General features: G+C 32.7%; 1 non-coding gene across 1 annotated transcript; it reads left to right on the top strand.

The window, feature by feature from the left end:
- Positions 1-959: 959 nt before the first annotated feature.
- LOC117802902 lies at positions 960-1,065 on the top strand. The gene has a single exon (XR_004626412.1). It is a non-coding gene; the product is annotated as a U6 spliceosomal RNA (small nuclear RNA).
- The last annotated feature ends 10,747 nt before the right edge of the window (positions 1,066-11,812 follow it).

An 11,812-nucleotide genomic window follows, 5' to 3' on the forward strand; every position in this document is an offset into this window, starting at 1 on the left:
TCAAATTTAATTAGCACTTAATTAGGTCGTTTAAAAACTAAACCTAGGGAACCCGGGGAACCAAGTTACATCATTCTTTTTCAAGGGACACATATTACAAAATAAATTCTTTGTCAAGGGGTACACACTGCAAAAGAAATCCTTTGTCAAGGAGTGTACATCACAAAATAAAGTTTCTGCTGTTATATAATTGTACAAATTAGTGCAAGAACTCTTCAGAGTTTACAAGTGAGAGGGTATGTAATGGAGCCCTTGGGCAGTCCATTTAAGCCTACGCAGGTCTAATGATGGTTTTCAATACCTAAAATAAAACATTAAAGTACAAACAATTACAAAGCAAACCAATTACATTAAAACACTGTTATCAAATTATTTTAAAAATGTGATATGGTCAATGTGTTGTTTTTTAAGATTTTATTTATTTGTCACAGAGAGAGCGCGCGTGCATAAGTAGGGGCTACGGCAGGTAGAGGGAGAAGGAGGCTACCCACTGAGCAAGAAACAGTATATGGGCTTGATCCCAAGACCCCAGGATCATGACCTGAGCTGAAGGCAAATGCCTAACCGACTGAGTCACCCAGGAGTCCCAATATGCGTTCTTATTAACACATTAAATAACAGATTTCTCAGCAGGTCTAATGACGATTGTTATTTCAAAGTGGTCATAAATATAAATAAGGCAGGTGAACTGTAACAACAACAGATTTCTATTCTATTAGTGACAAAGTCACAGGAGTTGCCGATAGTAATAATGTTGGTCATCTACATTTGTAATTGAAAGAAATACTATATTTCCTCTCGAGGAACTGTAACTAAATATAACTAAAATTAAAGATGTGATTTTTAAAATTTCTAATCACACAGGTGCACACCACCTCCCACCAACAAGAATAACATAAACAACAACAACAAAAAACTATTAGAGTCTACCCACACACTTCAAGTTCCGAACTATATTAGTGCTCAATTCGGCACACACATAGTAAGACTGGAAAGATCCAGAGAAGATTAGTATGGCCCCCATGCAAGGATGACACACAAATTCATGAAGCATTCCATATTAAAAAAAAAAAAAAAAGAACTTCTATATTAACATGTTTGTATTTTAAAATACAATTTGCCATTTCCTTGACAACTTAAACAAAATTCTGATCACCTAAAAGAGAGAAAAGCTGAGAGAGAAATTAACCATGAAATGCAAACACATTATCACAAGGAAAAAAAATTTTTTTCTCTTTTTGTATCTATATAAGATAATGGATATTAACTAAACTCACTGTGGTGATCATTTCATAATATATGTAAATCAAGTCATTTTACCCTACACCTTAAACATACAGAGTGCTGTATGTTGATTATATTTCAATAAAGCTGAAAGAGAAATAAGTATAAACATATATGCACACTTGTACATTAGGAAACTAAATGAACAAGTATGGGAATGAAACAGTAATCTAGATCAATCATATTTCATTGATTTTAGTGACTATAAGAAGTCCAAAGATGTTAGTAATATTTTGTTTTTTTAAATTTTACAACATATTGCCAAGAACATCATATAATTTCCTTTTTTTTTTCTTTAGCCTGTAGAGTCACACGTTTCTCTTTCTCCCCACCCACTCCTTTTTAGACTATTCCTTTTGCAGGAATAGTTAAATAAAATCTTTAGGGTTAACAATAATCACAGCTTAAAAGAAATGCTATTCCTCTGATGATCTTATTAAGAGATGAACTTTAAATAACATTGGCTTGATCTCTCAAGAAATCGAATCGAAATTTAGATTTGTGGTTTGCCAGCAAATCCTATTGCTATTCACGCACAGCGATGCCCAAGTTAAGGCTTTGGTTAATTACTGAAACAGGCGGTGAATTCATCATTTTTTTCAAGCAGAAATATGAATGAATCTGCCAATCCTCCTTACTCTTATACAGAATAGTTACACTTATAACTAAGGTTAAGGTGATATTTAAATTTTTAGGAGTTTTTCTATCCTTGACAAATACAATTATACCTTCTAAAATAAAGATACACTCTTGAATGAGAAGTGATTTTTTTAAAAAAATTTACCTAAGATAAATTGTAAACAAACTGACGGAAGTGCAAAGCTATGATGGTAAAAGTTAAAAACGTCCTTGAGAAATAATGTATGTCAGTGAGTGCTCACTCATTAAACTAATCGCTTAAACTTTGAAACTGATAGATTATTGCCATATAATGTGAGTTTAAGCAATTACAATTCAATATTCAACATTCCCCCCCACCCACTTAGGGAATGGTCCTCTGTGAGTCCCTCTCTGAAAAATTAAAATAACGAAGGAAAAACCCATTAGACAATTTTTAGAACACTAAGTATGAAATTTCAAAATGCCACTATTTTATTGAAAATGCCCATTCCTTTGTTCCAACAGGTACTTGTAGGAATAGAAATGAGTGTTAGAGTAGTTAAAAGCAGAAACAGAAATATATCAAAGGCCATTATATTGAGATTTATCTCTATCTCTAATGACTGACTATTCACAGGTATTTAAAGTTTTAAAAGCTTTTTTCCATTGTTTAATGTGCCTTTTTGAGGTTTGACTGTAAATGTAAAGGGAAAGAATAGCACTTTTAAGTATTTAATACAGCCTAAGAGACACAACTTCTGGCTTTAATTCCAGATGATGATTTGGGTTTGGATCATTCTTTACTTATCAGATGCACCACTTCTCCTTCTTCTCCTCCTCCTCCTCCTCCTTCTTTTTTTAAAGAGGCAAAAGGATAACATTTAGATAAATTTACATCAGGCCTAACTTTTTCAGAAGAGAAGGGAAAGAAAACCAACTGGTGTATCCGTAGAAGACAAACTATCATCCTTGTTGATACCCATTACAAAAAGTCGTTTGCAAATTGCAAGATAATTTGCGTTGTATTTCTTTATGTGTTTTACTTAATGAAATGCTTGTAAAGTTAGAAATGTTTGGAACACAATATTTCAAATTTATAAGCTTAGGAAAATACAATTGTTTTCAGAGGCGGCTTTTTAGGTCATCTCTTATGATTACATAAAAATGACTTTGGATAATTATCTCTTTTGACCAGAGTAACAAATGGAGAATATGGTTAGACGTGAGAGAAAGGAAGCCGGGATCACAGGTAGAAAATGAGAAAGAAAGTAGTAATAAGATTAAAAAGACAATTATAGAATGGAGAGAAAAGTGGGAAGAAAGGGAAAAAAATGGGACTAGAAGAGACATCATCGGCAAATTACATTCATGAAAAACTTTTGTAAAAGCAAAAAAATGAATAAATATAAAAAAGCATCCTTTGAAATTAAAAAAATAAGCTTGTAAGGTAATAATACCAAAACCAAAGAGGAAAAGAAAGGGGAAGAAAACTGCAGTAAGTAGAAACCATGCGAAGCTGGGGTGGAGATGTAGAGAAGGGGGCCTGGGATTTCACAGCTCTGCTAGGAAGACATCAAACCATGGGTCCCATGAAGTGTGAAGTTACTCATGGTGTCAGCTTGACAAAGAGTTAGACTCGATTTTGTTTTTTAAAAAATCTTCATTTATTAACGCTTTTGAAAAGGTAAATTGTTTATGTGGTTTAAGAAAAACTATTTTGAAAAGATGCACAGAAAAGTTTTCAATCTCATCCACACACTTCTATGCTGGCTTCACTCACTCCTATTAATAACCAATATCTTCAGTTTTCTGTTCATCTTTCCATGTTTCATTATGGAAAAAAGAAATACTCTATCACACCCTGTTTTTGTTTTTTTCACTCAACAATATATTCTGGAAATCATTCCATAGAAGTTCTTAGAGTCCATCTTCATTCTTTTTAACATCTGAATAATAGTCTTTTGTGTAGGTCTACCATAGTTTAGTCAAATTAGGATTTTATGGGTATTTATTTAGGTTGCTTCCAAAATTTTGCTATTATAAATAACATTGCATGAATTATCTGTGTATATACGGAGGTTTATCCTCAGTGTATATAGCTATAAATAGAATTCACTGAGGCTCAATGGGAAATGCATCTACAGTTTTCATAAATATTACAAATTCTTCCCCAGAGGGGTTATGTGTACCTATCAGCAATGTATGTGAATATTTCTTCACAGTTTCATCGATAGAGTGTACTTCCTGGCTTTTGAATTCCTGACAATATGTGAGAAATAATAGTTCAGTGAGTAAAAGGTAATAACCATTATTTGCATAAGGGCCATTTAGATATGTTTAATTTGAACTGTCCATGTATTTTCTGGACCTTAGTATTGGTTTTTCAGTAATTTTATATATTTTATATGTATTTGTAATATATAAAAGCTGCAATGTGATATATCTACCTTATGTATGCATATATATAAAATATACATAATATATAATATTTTCTCCTAGTTTATCATTTATTTCATTTTTTGCTTATGGAGTTTCTTTATAATTTTTATATGGTCAAACTCATCAATCTTTCCTTTATTATACATGAATTTTGAGTTTTATTTTGGTTTTCTCACATCCTGATTATAAAGGAAATTTATAATCTTTTAAATATAGTCCTTTAATCTTCTTCTAGTCCTTGTATAGTTTATCTTTCTACTTTCCGATTATTCACACATTTGGACTTTATTCTGGTGTTCAGTGAAAAGTGAGGTCCAATTTTATTTTTTTAATGGTTATCTAGTTGGCCTATTACTATTTATCTTTAAAAAACATTTATTAGATGAGCTTTGAAACTGAGACTCCTCATAAAATTAAGACCTTTAAACTGCTATACTTTCAAAATAAGGTAGACTAGAAAAATAGTAACTTGGAAACATAGGAAGATGATGAGGAAACTTACTTTTTACTTTCATTGGTCTGTGTTTCAAGAAAAATACTTTCTAGAACACAAGGCAAAGCTCAACAGCCATAATCACTTTCATACAGGCTTCGTTTTTCTATCTACAACGCGATCAAGTTGAAAAGTAAAAAGAAAACACAAAGAAAAGGTGTGTGGAAATTTTTACACACACTTTGAGTAACAAGAATTAAAATCAGGAAATGTTTAAACCCAAACAATTACAAAACTACTGTGAAACAAGGCAACTAGTATTTAGCTAAATCAGTGTGTATAATAAAATTGTACATTTAAACTAATATTAGAAAATAAAATAGTCTGAAAATGAATGCTCTGTGCCTAACAGGAAGAGAGAATTAAAACCATATAATAAAGCAAAAGAAGTTGAAAAAAGGAAATTTAAAAAGAGACAGATAACAGAAAGAAATCAAAATGTTACAAAGTTGTACAAATCCTAGTATTAGGAAAGATGTGGAGGAATGGAATCTCATGTACTGACAACAGGAGGGCAACGTGGTCAAACTACTTTGGAGAACAATTTATCTAGTTCATCTAAACCACAATATACCTCAAAACAAGCATTCCCCAGTAATCCTATCCTCACGAGAGCAGTCCACTAAGATGTATGTAAAAATACTGATTCAAGTAACATTTAGAATAAGGAAAATTTGTAATATCCATACCCATCAACAAGAGAATAAACAAATTGTGGTATATCCATATTACAGAGCATTATACAATACAAATTAATCTTGAAAACATGAATTCAATGAGAAGTTGCAGAAGGTTATGTCAAATATACAAAATTTGTATGTTTAAAAGATGCAAATTTAATACTAAAATATGGAATTTTTAAAGATATTTTATTTTTATGTACTCTCTAAACCCAATGGGGGGCTCTAACTTATAATCACAAGGTCAAGTCACATGTTCCATTGACTAAGTCATCCAGGTGACCCTAAAATAGAAAATTTTTAAATTCCAAAGTGTGGATATAGTCAACTTTGGTTAAAGAAGAGACAGGCAAATTTTAAAGTGGTAGTGAGGTCATCAATTGCATTACCATATTTTATTTCCTAAGTTTGGTTATGAGTATACAGATTTTTATTATATGGAATCTATAGTTTTATAAATAATGTATTACCAAAGAATTACAAAAAAGAAACAAAAATAAAACAGAATGAAAAAGAAACAGGATAGAAGTAGAAATAACAATAGGAATAAAATCAGTACACTAGAGGATAAAAGGGCATAAAGGAAAAGGAAGAAAACAAATTAACATAGTCCCTTCTGAAGGGTTATCAAAGTCCTACAATTAGGTTAATCATCCACCTGACTAAATACAACAACAACAACAAAACATCAAACAAACAAACAAAAAACCTATGAGATATTTCAAGACTAGAAAATTATAATTAATAAAATAAGAAGAAAGTATGTTATTTATTTTTAAAAGCAGCTTGTGTGAAAAAACAGGTGAACATGGAAGGCAGAACAATAAAAGGTGGAAAGATCAGGAGCCATTTTAGCAGTTGTTGCCATAAATACCTTGTTAGTCTATGTCAGAAGACTCAAAATATTTAGGAAATTAACTTTGGGGCAGAGCGAATTCACAAGAGTTCTATACACATAATTCATCAACAGCATCTTTGCCTTGGCAAAGAAAGAAACACTATCTCCAAAGACAATTATTTACTACCAATACCAATTCACCTCTAAGCCAGCCCTTGAATTTGTTCAGGGGCCAAACAAAAGACACCTCCACTGAGTTTGCTCTGGGTAGGCTCAAACCTGCATCCTGTCCAGTGTGCAGATGAGGAGTCCAGTATGACGTAGTTAGATAACTGCATTTTAAGCCTAGAAATCCAGACTCTAAGACTATCTGACTCTAGTTGCAAGACACTCATGGACCCAATACTGCAAAAACATTTCAGGGCCAAATTTCACCCCTCAGGCAGCAGAAAACCAGCTGGATTTCTTTGCAGGTGTATCACTATCTCTTTATAAGAATTTAACAATTTCTGCTCTGTTGCATGCATAATTATTTTGATAGATGTTGTTTGGGTTGTTTATATTTTGAACTGGGAAAATGATATAAGGAGAGCTATTTCAATAAATCTTGTCTGATTTTTTTTTCTTTTCAGCCTTTCTCCTGCCCACTCCCCAATCCCCAGTGAAAATATCATTTATTCAGAGCTAAATATACATGGTAGAATCCTAGAAAGAATATTTCAACAGATCATAATTGAAAATGTTTCATTATTAATTTAACTCATTGAAGACATGATACATGAATTTCTACAAGTTTTGTTAATGAATCATCCCTAAATTGTTCCCAGAAGCATAATAAATAATTACTTAGAGCTTGATGTATTTTTGCACATAACTTTCATAAATTATGAGTATATTCCACTGTGTTTATGGTTTCTAAAATAAGTATATGTAAGCAAAAAGTCCCCAGTAAGAAAGCTTTTTATGGAAATAAGTACAAACTATGGCTAGATGGTAACTTTTTAAAAAGATTTTATTTATTTATTTTATTTGAGAGAGAGAGAGAGAGAGAGCAGGGGGAGGGGCTGACGGAGAGGAAGAGGGAAAATACCAAGCCTTCTCAAGGCTGAGAGCAGAGCCAGACACAGGGCTTGACATGACCTGAGCCAAAGCCAAGAGTCAGACACTTAACAAAATGAGCCACCCAGGCACCACTGGCTAGATGGTTAGTTTAAAGCACCTAAAAATATCAAAAAATTGTATACTTATTCTTAGAAAAAAGTCATGGCTATATTTCATTAGCACAATATCACCTGTTTCCAAATATATCTATCACTAAAGTAGAGGCAAACTCCCCAAGAATGAACTCAGTACTGGGTTACTGTCTACCTGACTTCATTTTTTCATATTGATAAGCTTAGCAGATTCAGCTTACAACAAGAAGGGAACAACTCTTACCACCATAGGATTTAATGGAAATATAGAAAAGAGATATACGTAACAATAAAGTTTGATATTCCTTAGGAACTTTTAAATTTTGATGCATAAAATAATGTTATGGATGATCAGAGGAACATTTTGGAATCCAAGTAATAGTAAGTTAGGAAATGGGTTGTATTAGTAAGTATAGTTGTAAATATCTAATGATTAAATAATACAGTCTGTAATTTATAGAACACTCATTTAATATTTACGACAATCCCTTAAAGAAGGTAAGAAATTATTATCCCATTTTTAAGAAGAGAACTAGTGAGCACATACATACATGGTAATTTATCTAAGACGACACTTTTGTAAAGCTGTTGAGCCAAAACTCTAAGTCTAAAGATAACAGTTATGCTGCTACAATACAATTTGTATTTAGCAGCACAAATTAAACATCTTTTAAAAAGGACCCGAGTAGGTAGCAGGTTTCTTCTTCCTCCCTCTCTCCCTTCTTCTTTCATTTCTTCCAAATATTGTGGCTCAAGATACACATAAAATAATCAGTGAATGTGCATAACATCAAGCACGGAGTTAGATTCACTTTCTACAAGAATTCCTAATTGTGGAGGCCCATAGAAGGACTCCAGAGAGCTCACCACTCTTCTGGAATCATTAGCACAATTTGGTTTTCACTCTTCTGGGGAGGTGGCTTGTTTTCAATACTAGACTTTGAAAGGGCACATGACATACCTCCTCCTTGAATTTTAGGAAGTATTGTCCTAAAGCCTTTACATATGCAAGCTTGAACTGCATAGCACTTTCTGAATTTTACCAAAATGTTCCATTAACAATCATCAGATGTTTGGTCAATCCTAAAGGGATAACATACTAAATATATTCCACAAATGTGTTTTAAAGCTAAAAACTAAAGCACTTTATTGCATTAGCAGTTGTAAACCACTGCTCATAAAATTTTCCTCACCCTCTCTTTCTCTATCCCCCTCCCTCCTTCCCTTTTTCCAATATTCCCTCTTTCTCACCCTCTCCTCCAGAAAACACATGTGCCCCAGAAAGTGCCCTGTAATTGGGAATTATAAAGATGAACAAATTATGATCCCTAAATTGTAGTCTAATTAGCAGATCAGGTCATATCCAAAAAAATATTCAAAAGAACTAATATAAGAATACTGTTGTGACAGCAGCGTAGTGTACATTCATGAGCTGACTTCACTTCCCTCTTACTTGCAAAAAAAGGACAATGACTTATTCTGGTCTTTAGACATATTCAGAGTCCTCCAAAGATGACCACCCCACTGTGTTACAGGACAGGGTTAAGAATATTCTCCATGAGCTGCTAAACACAGAATTGTTAGGAACTGGGAATTAGCTTCTGTTTAAATTTAAGGAATGGCAATAGATTATATTAATTAAAAATGTATATGGTCAAAGTGAGAGTTTCTCAATCAAGAGTGATTGTAGGCTCTGGTCAAAGATAGCTGACTCAACAACAGTGTTTCACTTTTACACTTCCCCAGATCCCATCAGAGTGATAGAAGAAATGTAAGACTGAAAATGAATCCATGTTAGTACCATAAAGTAGAAGACTATTAATAGAACAAAATTTGAGGACTACATGGAAGATTTAAAGTAGAAAAGCTCAAAAAGAAGGTAAAGCCCCAAAAAGCTAACAAATAAGCAAACCACACACATTAAAAAGAGGGTCACTGCCTAAGATCCATAAAACTGTTTAAATATTGAAAAAACATATTGGCTGCAAAATACAAAGAGTAAAAACCTCAAATGAAAAACAGACTTGCTTAAATGTCCACAGAACTTAAAATTATACTAACTGTCTTACTTGTTAGACATAGCCTATATAAACATTTTATTATATTTATTATTGAAGTTAGATAGATATTCTCACTTTTAAAGAATCCCCAAATATGATGCTGATTACTGAGAAACCAGAGCCAACTGTATTAAGTTAGTTACTTTAGATCAAAAAATTTTTAAATTAATATATTGTCTTACAAAATTTTCTTTTTTAAAGACTTATTTATTTGAGAGAGAGAGAGATATTACAAGTGGGGGGAGGGCAGAAGAAAAGAATCTTCAAGCAGACTCCCCACTGAGTGCAGAGCCCTATGCAGGGCTAGATCTCATGACCCATGAGATGGTGACCTGAGCCAAAACCAAAGAGGGGATGATCAAATGACTGCACCACCCAGGTTCCCCTCAAAATACTGGCATTTGTTGTTGATGTAGGAATACTTTAATGTGTTTGATATTTGGGTTATTGCCTCCCAAAAATAACTGAAAAAATTATTTTCTAAGTAGAGCTTTGAAATAGCTCCAATAACTCAGGTAGCAACGAGGGAAGCAAAATCAGTCCATGGAGTAACAGGTAGAAAACTTAAGTAGGTGGTTAGCTTTGGAGGTTGATCCAGACTGAGGTTTTAAGTACATCTTGCTTAAGGAAATCTCTGAGGAGACACAAAGTGGGTGAGAGGGTTGGAGGATAAAGCTGGGTGGTGACTCAGGGACTGCGTGTTTCCACAGGAAAACAAGCCAACTGGATGGCAGGTTTCCAGCAGCACCATCTGATGAGTCATACAGATCTTCAAGAGTACTGAGCTAAGTTAAGTACTGAGTTAAGACCCTCTATTAATAGTTTTGTTCGATCAAGACCCTCATTTACATATAAATGTATATGTAAGCATGTATATGCATATATAGAAATGTGTGTGTGTGTGTGTGTGTATATATATATATATATATATATATGAACAAACTGTCCAAATTACAAAATATTTGAGGAAAATCATTGGAAGTTAAGTCTGCAAAAGCAAGGAGTAAACCCAAGAAGCAGAGCTGAATCAGGAAAGAGGAAAAAATCATTGTAAAAAAAAATTGTATCTTCAAAGAGCTTCAAGATACTATCACAAAACTAAAAATAGAAAGCCTTGTTATTTTATAAAACAAAACCAAAAACCCAGGGTTCTTTGAAATTAAAAGTATAGTTGCTGAAATTTTTAAAGGCGGGGGGAAAAAAAGAAAGAAAACAAAAAGGAAAGCAAAGTCAAACAGAAGTAGAGAATTGTCCAATGGCAAAAGATTAAATCAGTGTAAAAGCAAGGAAGGAGATTCTTGCAGAACATAGAATACAGAAGTATTAATACAGCCTCAATCTCCACAATCCTAGACAGTGAAATCTCCAAAGATAAAAACAACAATCCTATAAACTGCCAGGAAGAAGAAAGATGATATCTATGAAGAAATATGAACCAAACTCATTTATATCAAGAAATAAGGAATGCTAACAAAACAAAAATACAAAATGTAGCACTATGTAAAACCTGCCAAGAAAGTTCTGAAATTGAAATATACACCCACCCTCCAGAATATTCAAAACAGAGAACTTTTTATATGTACAAATACTCAGGAGATTTTTGCCCGGGGAACTCTAAAAAGTATGATGATATGTATGTGCAAACTGAAAAATGGGTTGAAGGGAAAATGAAGACATATACAAAAAATAAGAATGAACAAATAAAATTGCTGAGAACAGTAATTAATATGTTTCTTAATAATTGCACTTCTATGTAAATATTCACAAAACAAATGCAAAATGCAATAAAAATAGAAATTAATAAATGGTTGACAAAAGTAATCCTTTGGGAACAAACTTCGCAATTTTTTTTAAAAAACCTAAAAGTAAAGGCTACAAATTAATCTGAAAACTGTTTAAAGTAGCTCTTACAAAGGTTTGAGGAGTGGTTTAGAGGCAGAAGAAGAGAATTCCCATTCTTTATATCTGTCTTTATTTTTTGAATTGTCTATAATGAGCATGTATCATTACTTTTTTAGAAATTTAAATATAATTGTGGCCACAAGATGGGTCTATTTGTTATTTACCTAAGCAAATAATTTATAGAGTAAGATACTAAAGAATTAACTTTGTTGCCAATTACAGGATTCAATTTAAAGCAAATAGGTTTAGTGTCAAGCATTAAACAAGATGTCTGTGGATCCATTTTACAGTACAACTTTATCAATTTATTATACCATGGATTA

Source organism: Ailuropoda melanoleuca, chromosome 6 (genome assembly GCF_002007445.2).
Source record: "Ailuropoda melanoleuca isolate Jingjing chromosome 6, ASM200744v2, whole genome shotgun sequence".
NCBI lineage: Eukaryota > Metazoa > Chordata > Mammalia > Carnivora > Ursidae > Ailuropoda > Ailuropoda melanoleuca.